Below are 13,388 nucleotides of genomic sequence, written 5' to 3'. Positions count from 1 at the left end.
GAATATTAAACTATTTGGAATACACCAAAAAAAATTGAAACAAACAAAAAACATCAAGAAAACACTTTTGTGCAGCAAAGGAAACCATCAACAAAGCAAAAGGCAACCTAAATGGGAGAACATCTTTGGAAATCATGTATCTGATAAGGGGTTAATATTGAAAATATATAAAGAGCTTATATGACTAAGCACAAAAACAATAATAATAATATTAAGAATAAAAATAATATCTGAATAAAAATGGGCAGACCTGAATAGACATTTTTCCAAAAATACATCCAGATGGCCAACAGACACATGAAAAGATACTGGACATCACTCATCATCTAGGAAATGCAATTCAAAACTACAATGAGACATCACCTCAATACCTGCCAAAATGAGTAAAATCAAAAACTCAAGAGCAAAAAAGTGTTAGCATGGATCTGGAGAACACTCATGCACTGTTGATTGGGATGCAAATTGGTATAGCCACTGTCGAAGACAGTATGGACATTCCTCAAAAGATTAAGAATAGAATTACCATATGATCTAGTGATTCCACTATTGGGTATTTACCCAAAGAAAACAAAAACATTAGTTCAAAAAGATATATGCACCCCCATGTTTATTGCAACATTATTTACAATAACCAAGATATGGAAACAACTTGTGTCCATCCATAGATGAGTGGGTAAAGGTGATATATTTATATCTATATCTATCTATATCTATATATGGAAATTACTCAGCCATAAAAAAAGAATGAATGAAAATCTTTCCATTCACAACAACATGGATGGGCATAGAGGGTATAATACTAAGTGAAATAAGTTAGTCAGAGAAAGCAAATACCATATGATTTCACTCATAAATAGAATTTAAGAAACAAAGAAAAACAGAGATAACAACAACAACAAAAAGACTCTTAATTACAGAGAACAAACTGGTAGTTGGGAGGGGTGGTGGGTGGGAGAACAGGTGAAATAGATAATGGGAATTAAGCAGACACTTATCTTGGTGAATATGAAGAAATGTATAGACTTGTTGAATCATATTGTACACCTGAAACTACTATAACACCGTATGTTAATTATACTTGAAAAAAATATCTTATAAACACCATTAAACATAGATATTTTACAACCTCCTTGTTCTATTCCATAGTTTTGTAAGTAGCAGCCCATAGTTATTATTATACTTTATATATAGTAAGGAAAGTTCTTTTCATTAAACTTTTTAAATTTTTCATAAAGAAAAACAGATTATTATGTCTATTTTACATACAGTGGGAAAGAGATTGAGAGAAGTGACCTGTTTAAGGTCTAACAGTTCCTAGGTAGTGATGTTTTATCCCTTGTATAATACCAGATACATAGTAAGTACTAACTACATATATGTGTGTGTGGAGCGAATGGATTGGCCCAAAACTACCCTGTAATTATATCTATAAGATTATTTCTATTGCAGCCCAAAGTTTTGAAGCAACTCATTATGTTTCAGCCTTCCAATATTTGATCACTTCTGGACATACTTTATAAGATATTATTATACTTTACTTGCATCACAGAGTATTTAACTGAAGCCAGAAATATTGAGTGCCATTATGTTTCAATTTTATTTGGTATTATAACAATAACGTTTTAGTGATTTAGAAAGTAATTTCTTGAAGATAAGGGGTTGTGTCTTCTCTATGTCCAAGCCTATATAGAGTTACTCAATTGGCCGTAGCATAGTCAATTTGGTAGTTGAGAGTATATTAATGATCGTTTGTGCAGCAATCCATCAGATTAAATGTGCTTTGATCCAATTGGATTGTTAAAATGAACAAAAATACAGGATTCACTACGCCATAGTATGTTATTTGGGGGTCATAGGTAATGTCCTGTAATGCATCAAACATAGTGCTTTGAACATCAGAACACTCAATAGATAAATGTAACAATGATGGTAAAATCAAGCTTAATGACAATTATAACATTTGTTTTTAAGTGATCAACAATTCTGTGAAAATGGAAGAACATAGGTGGCATTTTTTACCCTAGCTGAAAGTATAATTAAGTTCAACAGTATTTTATGGTTTTGTTTGTTTGTTTTATTCATTATCATGGAGATATGCTATATTGACACACTTTCATTTTGTAACCTGGTCCTAGTGGAGTTTTATTAAACTTCTCTTTATAAATGCATATCTTGATAGCATTTGTAACATCATCTCTACAGATTTCTTTAAATTATGAGACTTTGTGCATCATTTATACAAAATATCTACTGTTGAAAGCTCTGCCTTTGAGAAAATATTACATAATTGTGATACCTTAATACAAAAGTATTTCTTACAAAACAAAAACATCATTTTATACCAAAGTTTTAAACCATTTAATATGGTGAATTCCTTAGATGGCTTTGCATCAAGGAAAGCAGTGTGCCAATATTTTAGCATAACACCAGAAAGCATGTGTTACAGCAGTGCTGATATTCCCATCCAGGATATTATAAACTGGATTGTGTCCCTCAAATTTCATATATTTGCCTATTAGCCCTAATGTGACTATATTTGGAAATAGGGCCTTCAAGGAAGTAATTAAGGTTAAATGAGGTCATGAAAATGGGGCCTTAATCTGGTAGGATTGGTGTCCTTATAAGAAGAGGAAGAGACACTAGAGCTTGCTCACTCTCCTTGTGCACACAAAAGTCATATGAGCGTACAATAAGAAGTCAGCCACTATTTGCAAGCCTGGAAGAGAGGGTCCACCAGAAACCAAACGTGCACTCTTCTATTTTGGACTTCCAGCTTCCATAACTGCAGGAAAAATGAACATGTGTGTTTAAGCCACCCAATCTGTGGTATCTTGTAATGGTGTCTCAAGCTCATTAACATATTGGATTTTTGGACACAATCTCCCTCCCCAAATGACTGCTAAAATTCAAGAGTTTTTACCCAGTTCAAACTAAGAATCGAATTTCTTTCTTCTGTTGCTCTCTTCCCTTACAATTTGTTGACTTTCTTCTGTGTTATGTTTGGATTATTTTATCATTATTTTTTGTGTATCTATACAGGTTTTTGGATTTTGCTTACCATGAGGCTCATATATAACACCCTTTCTATATAGCAGTCTGTTGTAAGTTGTTGGCTGCTTAAGTTTGAACACATTTTAAAAGCACAACATTTTTACTTCTCCACCCCCATATTTTATATGTATGATGTCATATTTTACATCTTTTTATTTTGTGACTCTTTTAACAAATTTTTATATATAATTAACTTTACTGTTTTTGTCTTTAACCTTCATGGTAGCTTTGTAAATGATTAATCTACTACCATTACTATATATTTGCTTTAGCCAGTGAATTTTTTTTCCTTTTATAATTTCTTACTCCTAGTTAGGCCTTTTCTTTTCTATTTAAGAAGTCTAACATTTCTTATAAGGGTAGTTTAGTGGTGATAAACTTCTTTAATATTTTTCTGGAAAACTATCTTTCCTTCAATTCTGAATGATAACCTTGCCAGATAGAGTACTTTTGGTTGTAGGGGTTTTTGTTTGTTTGTTTGTTTGTTTGTTTGTTTGTTTGTTTTCCTTTCAGCACTTTGAATATATCATGCCGCTCTCTTCTGGTTGGCCTGCTAAGTTTCTACTAAAAATTCTGCCAAAAGTCTTACGGGTGTTCTATTGTATGTAGTTAGTTGTTTTTCTCTTGCTGCTTTTAAGATTTACTCTTTAATTTTTGACATTTTAATAATTATATGTCTTGATGTGGACCTCTTTGGGTTTAAGTTGTTTGGCGCTTTCTATGCTTCCTGGACTTGGATGTCTGTTTCCTTCCCAGGTTAAGGAAGTTTTTGAGCATTATTTCTTCAACTAAGTTTTTTTTTACCCCCTTTCTCTTTCTTCTCCTTCTGGGACCTCTATAATGCACAAGTTACTACACTTGATTTCCCAGAGGTTCCTTAATCTATCCTTTTTTAAAATTCTGGGTGGTTGTTGTTGTTGTTGTTGTTGTTGTTGTTTTGTTAAGCTTATATGATTTCCACTACTCTGTCTTCTAGATCACTGACCTATTGTTCTTCACTAACTACTCTTTTGTTGATTCCCTCTAGTGTATTTTTCATTTAAGTTATTTTATTCTTTAGCTCTCTGACTTCTCTTTGTCACCTTCTTATGCTTTCTCTCTCTTTGTTGAAGTTCTCACTATGTTTAACTATTCTCCCAAATTAAGTAAGCACATTTATGACCGTTATTTTTAACTCTTTATCAAACAGATTGTTACATCTATTTCATTTAGTTCTCTGAGATTTTGTTTTGCTCTTTCATTTGGAACATATTAGTTTGTGTCCTCATTTTGCCTGATTCTCTGTGATTGCTTCTATGTATTAGGTAAATCAGTTGCATCTCCTGGTCTGAAAGAAGTGGCCCTATGTATAAGTGTCCTGTGGGGCCCAGTAGAGCAATATCTCCTGGTCACCAGAACCAGGTGCTCCAGGCTATGTGGGTTGTATATGCCCCCCAGTTGTGGCTGGGCTGCAACTGCTACAGGCATGCTGATGGGAAGGGTTGTCTTCTGGGTTTAACTGGCTAAGAGGCCAGGTATTGTTGTGAGTGACGTCAGCCCCCATCATAGGGGGGTGAAAGGTCTGGCTGTAGCTGGTACAGGTGTACTGGTTGGGCAGCCTTCTAGCTGGCCAAGAGGCCTGCCTGTATATGCTTAAAGCATTCTGGTGAGTGGGGTCAGCCGTTGGTGCAGCTGGCTAAGAATCCCAACCATACTGCTGTGGTTATGTTAGTGGGCAGGGATGCCCCCTCCCCCAGGGCAGGAATCACCTTAGAGGAATGCCAGAACTATCTGGGGCTGCCCACTGGGAGTTGGTGGGTTTTGGTCACTGTGTGGGGATGGTAGTCCTGACTAAGGCTGCACTCTGGATGTGGTGAGGAGGGGTGCCTGGCTGTGGGCAGATTGGGTGGGTGGGATAGGTCCATGGGAAAATGCTAGGGTTTGGCAAGTGGTGCTAGCAAGCTAGATTGAGAGTGTCAGAACTGGCTCCACAGATTGAGAAAACATGTCCAGAAAAGGAAATTCAAAATGAATTTAAACAGAAGTATTGTTTATTATAATACATACAGAGCTTTGCATGATGATTATTTTCTTATTTTCATTAATGCCTTGTATTGCATTGCATTACATTGTATTAATGCTAGCATAGTTAACATACAGTGTTTTATTAGTGTCCTGTGTACAATATAGTGGTTCAATAATTCCATACAACACCCAGTGCTCATCATAAGTGCACTCCTCTGGCTGTTGCAAGGAAGTGTTGAATTGCTATATTGTACACAGGACACTAATACTGCACTGTATGTTAACTAGAATTTAAAAAAAAAAACTTAATAACACAAGTGCAGTCCTCCATCCCCATCAACTATTTCACCCATGTCCCCACCCACCTCCCCTCAGGTAACCATCAATCTGTTTTCTACAGTTTAACGTCTGTTTCTTGGTCTCTCTCTCTCTCTCTCTCTCCTCTCTCTCTTTCTCTCTCTCTTTTTCCTTTGCTTGTCTGTTTTGTTTCTTAAATTCCACACTGAAGCAAAATCATGTGGTATTTGCCTTTCTCTGACTTATGTTGCTTAGCATTATACTCTCTAGCTACTTCCACGTCTTTGCAAATAACATTTTAGTCTTTTTATGGCTGAAAAATATTCCACTCTGTGTGTGTGTGTGTGTGTGTGTACCACATCTTCTTTATCCATTCATCGGCCGATGGACGTCTGGGCTCTTTCCATAATTTGGCAATTGTTGATAGTGATGCTATAAACATGTGGGTGCATGTATCCCTTTGAATTAATGTTTCAGTAGTTTGGGAATAGACGCTGAGTAGTGCAATTACTGCATCATAGAGTATTTCTATTTTTAACTTTTGAGGAACCTTTGCACTGTTCTCCACAGTGGCTGTACCAGCTTGTATTCCCACCAAAACTGTAGGAGTGTTCCTTTTTCTCCACATCCTTGTCAACATTTGTTTCTTGAGTTTCTGATTTAGCCATTCTAACAGATGTGAGGTGATATCTCATTGTAGTTCTGATTTGCATTTCCCGGATAATGAGTGTTATTGAGCATATATTTATGTGTCTGTTGGCCATCTGATATCTTCTTTGGAGAAATGTTTATTCATTTCTTCTGCCCATTTTTATTTTTTTTTTATTTTTTTATTTTTTAAAGATTTTATTTATGTGACAGAGAGACAGCCAGTGAGAGAGGGAACACAGCAGGGGGAGTGGGAAAGGAAGAAGCAGGCTCCCAGCGGAGGAGCCTGATGTGGGACTCGATGCTGGAACGCCAGGATCACGCCCTGAGCCGAAGGCAGACGCTTTAACGACTGCGCTACCCAGGCGCCCCCTTCTGCCCATTTTTAAAATGTATTATTTGCTTTTGGGTGTTGATGTGTATGAGTTTTTTATATATTTTTAGATACTAACAATTTATCAGGGATGTCATTTGCAAATAATATGCTAGCCAGTAGATTGCATTTTACTTCTATTGATGGCTTCCTTCACTGTGCAAAAGCTTTTTATTTTATTATAGTCCCAGTAGTTTATTTTTGCTTTTATTTTCCTTGTTTCAGGAAACATATCTAGAAAAATGTTGCTATAGTTGATGTCAGAAAAACTAGTGCCTGTGCTCTGTGCTAGGATTTTTATGGTTTCAGGTTTCAAATTTAGATCTTTAATCCATTTTGAATTTATTTTTGGGTATGGTGAAAGAAAATGGTCTAGTTTCATTCTTTTCCATGTAGCTGTGCAGTTTTACCAAAACCATTTGTTGAAAAGACTGTCTTTTTCCCATTGGTATTCTTTCCTGCTATGGAAAATTAATTGACTATATAATCATGTGTTTATTTCCAGATTTTCTATTCTGTTCCTTTGATTACTGTGTCTATTTTTTTTTGTGCCACTATCATACTGTTTTGATTACTACAGCTTTGTAATATCACTTGAATTCTGGAATTGTGGTATTTCCAGATTTGCTTTCATTTTTCAAAACTGCTTTGGCTGTTTAGGGTATTTTGTGCTCCCATACTAATTTCAGGATTGTTTTAGCTCTGTGATAAATGCTGTTGGTATTTTAATAAGTATTGCAATAAATCTCTAGATTGCTTTGGGTGTTATAGACATTTTAACAGTATTTGTTCTTCCAATCCATAAGCATGGAATGTCTGCATTTTTTGGTGTCATCTTCAATTTCTTTCATCCATGTTTTATAGTTTTAACAGTATAGGTCTTTCACCTCTTTGGTTAGGTTTATTCCTAGATAACTTATTATTTTGAGTTCAATTGTAAATTGAATTGTTTTCTTAATTTCTCTGTCTTCTGCTTCATTATTAGTCTATAGAAATGGAACAGATTCCTGCACATTGATTTTGTATCCTGTAACTTTACTGAATTCATTGATCAGTTCTAGTATTTTTTTTTGTGTGGAGTCTTTATGGTTTTCTATATATAATGGCATGTCATTTGCAAATATTGACTTTAACTTCTTCCTTGCCAATTTGGATGCTGTTTATTTCTTTTGGTTGTCTGATCGCTGTGGCTAGGACCTCCAGTAGTATTTGAATGAAAGTTGTGAGAGTAGACATATTTGTCTTGTTACTGACCTTAGGGGAAATGCTTTTTCTCCATTAAGGATAATGCTAGCAGTGGCTTTAATATGTTGAGGTATATTCCCTCTAAACCTACTTTGTTGAGGGTTTTTGTTATGTATCGATGTTGCACTTTGTCAATTGTTTTTTCTGCATCTATTGAAATGATCGTATGGTTCTTATTCTTTTTCTTACTGATATGATATATCACTTTGAACGATTTACAAATATTCAACCACTCTTGCAACTCAGAAATAAATCTCACTTTTTCATGGTGAATGATTTTTTTGATGTATTGTTGGATTCCATTTGTTAGTATTTCATTGAGAATTATTGGATCTATATTCATCAGAGGTATTGGCCTGTAGTTCTCTTTTTTCGCGTTGTATCTTTATCTGGTTTTGACATCAGGGTAATGCTGATCTCGTAGAATGATTTTTAAAGTTTTCCTTCCTTTTCTATATTTTGGAATAATTTTAGAATAGGTATTAACTCTTCTTTAAATGTTTGATAGAATTCATCTGTGAAACTATCTGGTCTTGGACTTTTGTTTGTTGGAAGTTTTTTGATTACTCACTCAATTTCATTGCTGGTCATTGATCTGTTCAACTTTTGTATTTCCTCCTGTTTTAGTAATGATAGTTTATGTTTCTAGGAATTTAACCATTTCCTCTAGGTTGTCGCATTTGTTGGCATATAGTTTTTCATAATACTTTGCAATGATTATTTGTATTTCTGTGGTGTTGGTTATTATTTCTCCTCTCTCATTTGTGATTTTGTTTATTTGAATCCTTTTTCTTTTTTCTTCATTAGTCTTGCTATAGGTTTTCAGTTTTATTGATTTTTTTCAAAGAACCAGCTCCTGGATTTATTGATCTGTTCTTTTGGGGTTTTTGTTTGTTTGTTTCAATGTCATTTATTTCCGCTCTAATTTTTATTATTTCCTTCCTTCTGCTGCTTTTATGTTTTGTTTGTTGTTCTTTTTTCTATCACCTTCCTTCTTGAGGCAGTCCTGTACTGCTATAAACTTTCCTCTCAGAACAGCTTTTGCTACACTCCAAAGGTTTTGGACTGTTGTGTTTTCTTTTTCATTAGTATCCTTGTATTTTTCTTATTTATTCCTTGATTTCCTGGTTAACTCATTCATTGTTAAGTAGCATGTTATTTAACCTCCCTGTATCTGTGGTTTTTCCAGAATCTATCTATCATCTTTCTTTCTTTTTTTCTTTCTTCCTTTCTTCTTTCTAAGTTTGTATTTATTTATTTGAGTGAGAGAGAGAGAATGAGCTCTGGGGAGGGGCAGAGGGAGAGAGAGAGAGAAGCAGACTCCCTGCTGAGCAGGAAGCCCAGTGTGGGGCTGGATTTCAGGACCCAGAGATCATGACCTGAACTGAAGGCAGATGCTTAACCAACTGAGCCACCCAGGCACCCCCAGAATTTTTCTTGTGGTTGACTTTTAGTTTCATAGTGTTGTAGTCAGAAAAGATACATTGTATGATTTCCATCTTCTTGAGTTTGTTGAGGCTTTTTTTTTTTTGGGCTTAATATGTGAACTATTCTGGAAATGTTCCATGTGCACTTGAAAATAATGTGTGTTCTGCTATTTTAAGATGACATGTTCTGAATATGTCTGTTAAATTAATCTGTTTCAATGTGTCATTGAAAGCCATTGTTTCCTTGTTAATAATGTTCTGTTTACATGATCTGTCCAATGTTGTAAGTGGGGTGTTAAAGTCACCTATTATTATTGTTTTTTTTATCAATTAGTTCCTTTCTGTTTGTTATTAACTGTTTTATGTATTTGGGTGCTCCTATGTTGGATTCATAAATATTTACAATAACTATGTGTTCTTGTTGGATTGTTCCTTTGTTATTATATATTGTCCTTCTTTGTCTCTTGTTACAGTTTTTGTTTTAAAGCCTACTCTGTTTGATAGAAGTATTGCTATGTCAGGTTTCTTTCAACATCCATTTGCATGATATATCTCCATCCTCTCACTTTCAAATTACAGGTATCTTTTGATATAAAATGGGTCTCTTGGGGCCCCTGGTGGCTCAGTCGTTAAGCATCTGCCTTCAGCTCAGGGAGTGATCCCGGAGTCCTGGGATCGAGCAGTACATCGGGTTCCTCCACTGGGAGCCTGCTTCTTCCTCTCCCACTCTCCCTGCTTGTGTTCCCTCTCTCGCTGGCGGTCTCTCTGTCAAATAAATAAAGTCTTTAAAATAAAATAAAATAGGTCTCTTGTAGGCAGCATATAGATGGGTCTTTTTTTTTTTTTCCCCCACTCTGTCCTCCTATGTCTTTTGATGGGAACATTTAGTCTATTTACGTTCAAAGTGATTTTTTATAGATATTTATTTATTCCTATTTTATTGCTTGTTTTGTGGTTGTTTCTGAAGATTTTCTCTGGTCCTTTCTTATCTTTTTCTCTTTCATGTGTTGCTGATTTTCTTTAGTGATATATTTGGATTCCTTTTTCTTTATTCTTTGCATATTTGTTAATGGTTTTTGATATATGGTTTCCATTAGGTTTGTATATAAACTCTCTTGCATTACGCAATCTATATAAAGTTGACAATCATGTAATTTTGAATCCATTCTTTTCTCCTCTCCTCCTTACATTTTTGGTATATGTTATTATATTTTATAGCTTTTTTATGAGTTCCTTGACTGATTTTTTACCAAGAAAAAACCATTTTTACTGTGTTTGTGTTTCCTACTTCTATACTGTCATTTTTGGTCTCTGTTTTCCACTCAAAGTATTCCTTTTACTTTTTTATTTTTTTAGTTTTTTAAAAAAATTTTTATTATGTTATGTTAGTCACCGTACAGTACATCCTTAGTTTTTGATGTAGTGTTCCATGATTCATTGTTTGCATATAACACCCAGTGCTCCATGCAATATGTGCCCTCCTTAATACCCATCACCGGCCTATCCCAATCCCCCACTCCTCTCCCCTCTGAAGCCCTCAGTTTGTTTCCCAGAGTCCATAGTCTCTCATGGTTCATTCCCCCTTCTGTTTATCCCCCCTTCATTCTTCCCTTCCTTCTCCTTCCGATCTCCCTGCTATTTCTTATGTTCCATAAATGAATGAAACTGTATGATAATTGTCTTTCTCTGCTTGACTTATTTCACTTAGCATAATCTCCTCCAGTCCATGTTGCTGCAAATGTTGTGTAATCGTTCTTTCTGATGGCAGAGTAATAGTCCATTGTATATATGGACCACATCTTCTTTATCCGTTCATCTGTTGAAGGGCATCTTGGCTCCTTCCACAATTTAGCCATTGTGGACAATGCTGCTATGAACATTGGGGTGCATATGGCCCTTCTCTTCACTACGTCTGTATCTTTGGGGTAAATACTCAGTAGTGCAATTGCTGGGTCATAGGGTGCTCAATTTTTAACTTTTTGAGGGACCTCCACACTGTTTTCTAAAGTGGCTGTACCAACTTGCATTCCCACCAACAGTATAAGAGGGATCCCCTTTCTCCACATCCTCTCCAACATTTGTTGTTTCCTGCCTTGTCCATTTTTGCCATTCTAACTGGCGTAAGGTGGTATCTCAATGCGGTTTTGATTTGAATTTCCCTGATGGCTAATGGTATCCAAGATCTACAAAAAACTTCTCAAACTCAACACATGAGAAACAAATAATCAAATCAAAAAATGGGCAGAAGATATGAACAGACACTTTTCCAATGAAGACATACAAATGGCTAACATACACGTGAAAAACTGTTTAAACTGCTGATTCTATGTCACCTCTCCACACAGGGTACTGTCTCTTTAAGGACAGCTACCCAGCTATCACTTACTTTCAGTGTAGCCCACTGTTGTGTCAGCTGGATTTTAAAGCTCCGGATTCCAAGCCCCACTGGTTATATAAACTCATGGAATTCAGCCACTCTGGTTTTTAAAGCCAAATGTTACGGGGATTACTCTTCCCCATGTGAGATCCCTGGTGCAAGGGCCCATTTCTCTGTCTTCCCTGCAAATATCCCACTGCCTTCCTCCTTCAGGTAGCCTCCCTCTGCCTTTCTGACCTTCCTAACCTTTCAGGTGCACCTTCTCTATATTTAGTTGGGAGTTTGTTCTGCCAGTCTTCGGATCCTCTCCAGTTTATTGACTTGGAAGTGGATGATATCTAGTTGAAAATATGGGGCAGGGTGAGCTCAGTTTCCTCTTACTCTGCATCTTTCCTAGCTCCTATCAAGAATGACTTTTAAATGTTCTCTTTTATGCCCTGCTGAACATACTTGTATTACAGCACTCATAAAATTTAGGGCATTTATTGAATAAATATGTCTCTTTTTATATCACACAACATAAAAAGGCAGAAGTTTTTCAGTCAAACTGACCTAGATTCTTATCCCAGATCTGCCACATGGCAAGTTCCTTAATCTCTCTAAACCCTTCTCATGTTTAAAATGAGGATAGTAACAATACCTACTTTACAGTGTTTCTGTAAGAGGTACATGAGAAAATGTTTGTAAATGTATATAAAACTTAGGACAGTGGTGCCTGGGTGTCTCAGTCAGTTAAGCATCTGCCTTCAGCTCAGGTTATGATCCCAGGGCCCTGGGATGGAGCTCCACTTCAGGCTCCTTGCTTGGCAGGGAGTCTGCTTCTCCCTCTGTCCCTCCTCCCTGCTTGCACTCTCTCTCTTTCTTTCTCTCTCTCTCTCTCTCACACACACACACAGTCTCTCTCTCTCTCAAATAATAAATAAAATCATTATAAAAACTTAACACATTGACTGTCACTAGTAAGGATTCCAGAAATAGTATATTCTATTATTGTTAATATTAATAAAATGACACCCTTTTAATATTTGTATTCTTTATGCCTAGCATAGCAGGCTTTTAATATATTTTATTGAATTAATTAGTCAAGGTTCAACAGATAAGATAATGTATAAACTTGCTCAAGCTTTTAAACTCTCCAGAAAATGGAAACCTTAGAATTATTACTGCTAAGCATATAAATTGAACAGTGTTGGCTTAAAGTTCAGAAAATTAGTCATGGGTTCTATTATTTCTCTAAAACTTCAAGAAATATTTTTTGAACTTACTTCTCCAGAGAAAGTAACTAAAACATCCAATTAATTGGGCCAACTATAGCGTTAGTGTGTATTCAGGTGCATCTATAGTTCTTGATCTCTTCTTATTGTCTAATGGAAATAAAGGTTATTTCATAGCCTGTTACAAAACACCTGGTCAAAGCAAAAGGATTCAGAATGGAAAAATAAAAAATCAATTGTCCAACTTCACGAAGAGGGTTCTTATTTTTTAGAGATAAAGTCTTGCTAAGAGAATAGAGTTTAGGATCAAAGGAGGTTGGGATATTATTAAAAACAGACATACTATAGTCAACACATACATGCACATCATTAAAAGGCACACACAAACATACTTGCACACACACACAAACACCCAGGCTGACACATGCTGGAATTCTCTAATATTTTTAATAAGCTTTAAGCAATGTGGCAGGGACTTCTTAGAATATTCCAGTGTTTTGGTGGTTTGAACTTCCAGGTTGAGTCACTGATCAGTTTTATTTCACCCTCATCACTCTGGCTATTCCTTAATGATGTCCTGTGAAGTAGCAAATGCTGAGCTGCTATTGTCACAGGAAATGGTGTGGTAGTAAATGGATAGGAACCACTCTCAAAGAATTGCTCATTCAAGTAAGCCTAGACCAGAAATAGGCAATTGAATATCAAAAAAGGCTCAAAATCATACTGGTTACCCAAAAGGTAATATGTGAATG

The sequence above is a fragment of the Ursus arctos genome, chromosome X, assembly GCF_023065955.2.
Source record: "Ursus arctos isolate Adak ecotype North America chromosome X, UrsArc2.0, whole genome shotgun sequence".
Taxonomy (NCBI): Eukaryota; Metazoa; Chordata; class Mammalia; order Carnivora; family Ursidae; genus Ursus; species Ursus arctos.
Note: the sequence above shows the minus strand (reverse complement) of the source record.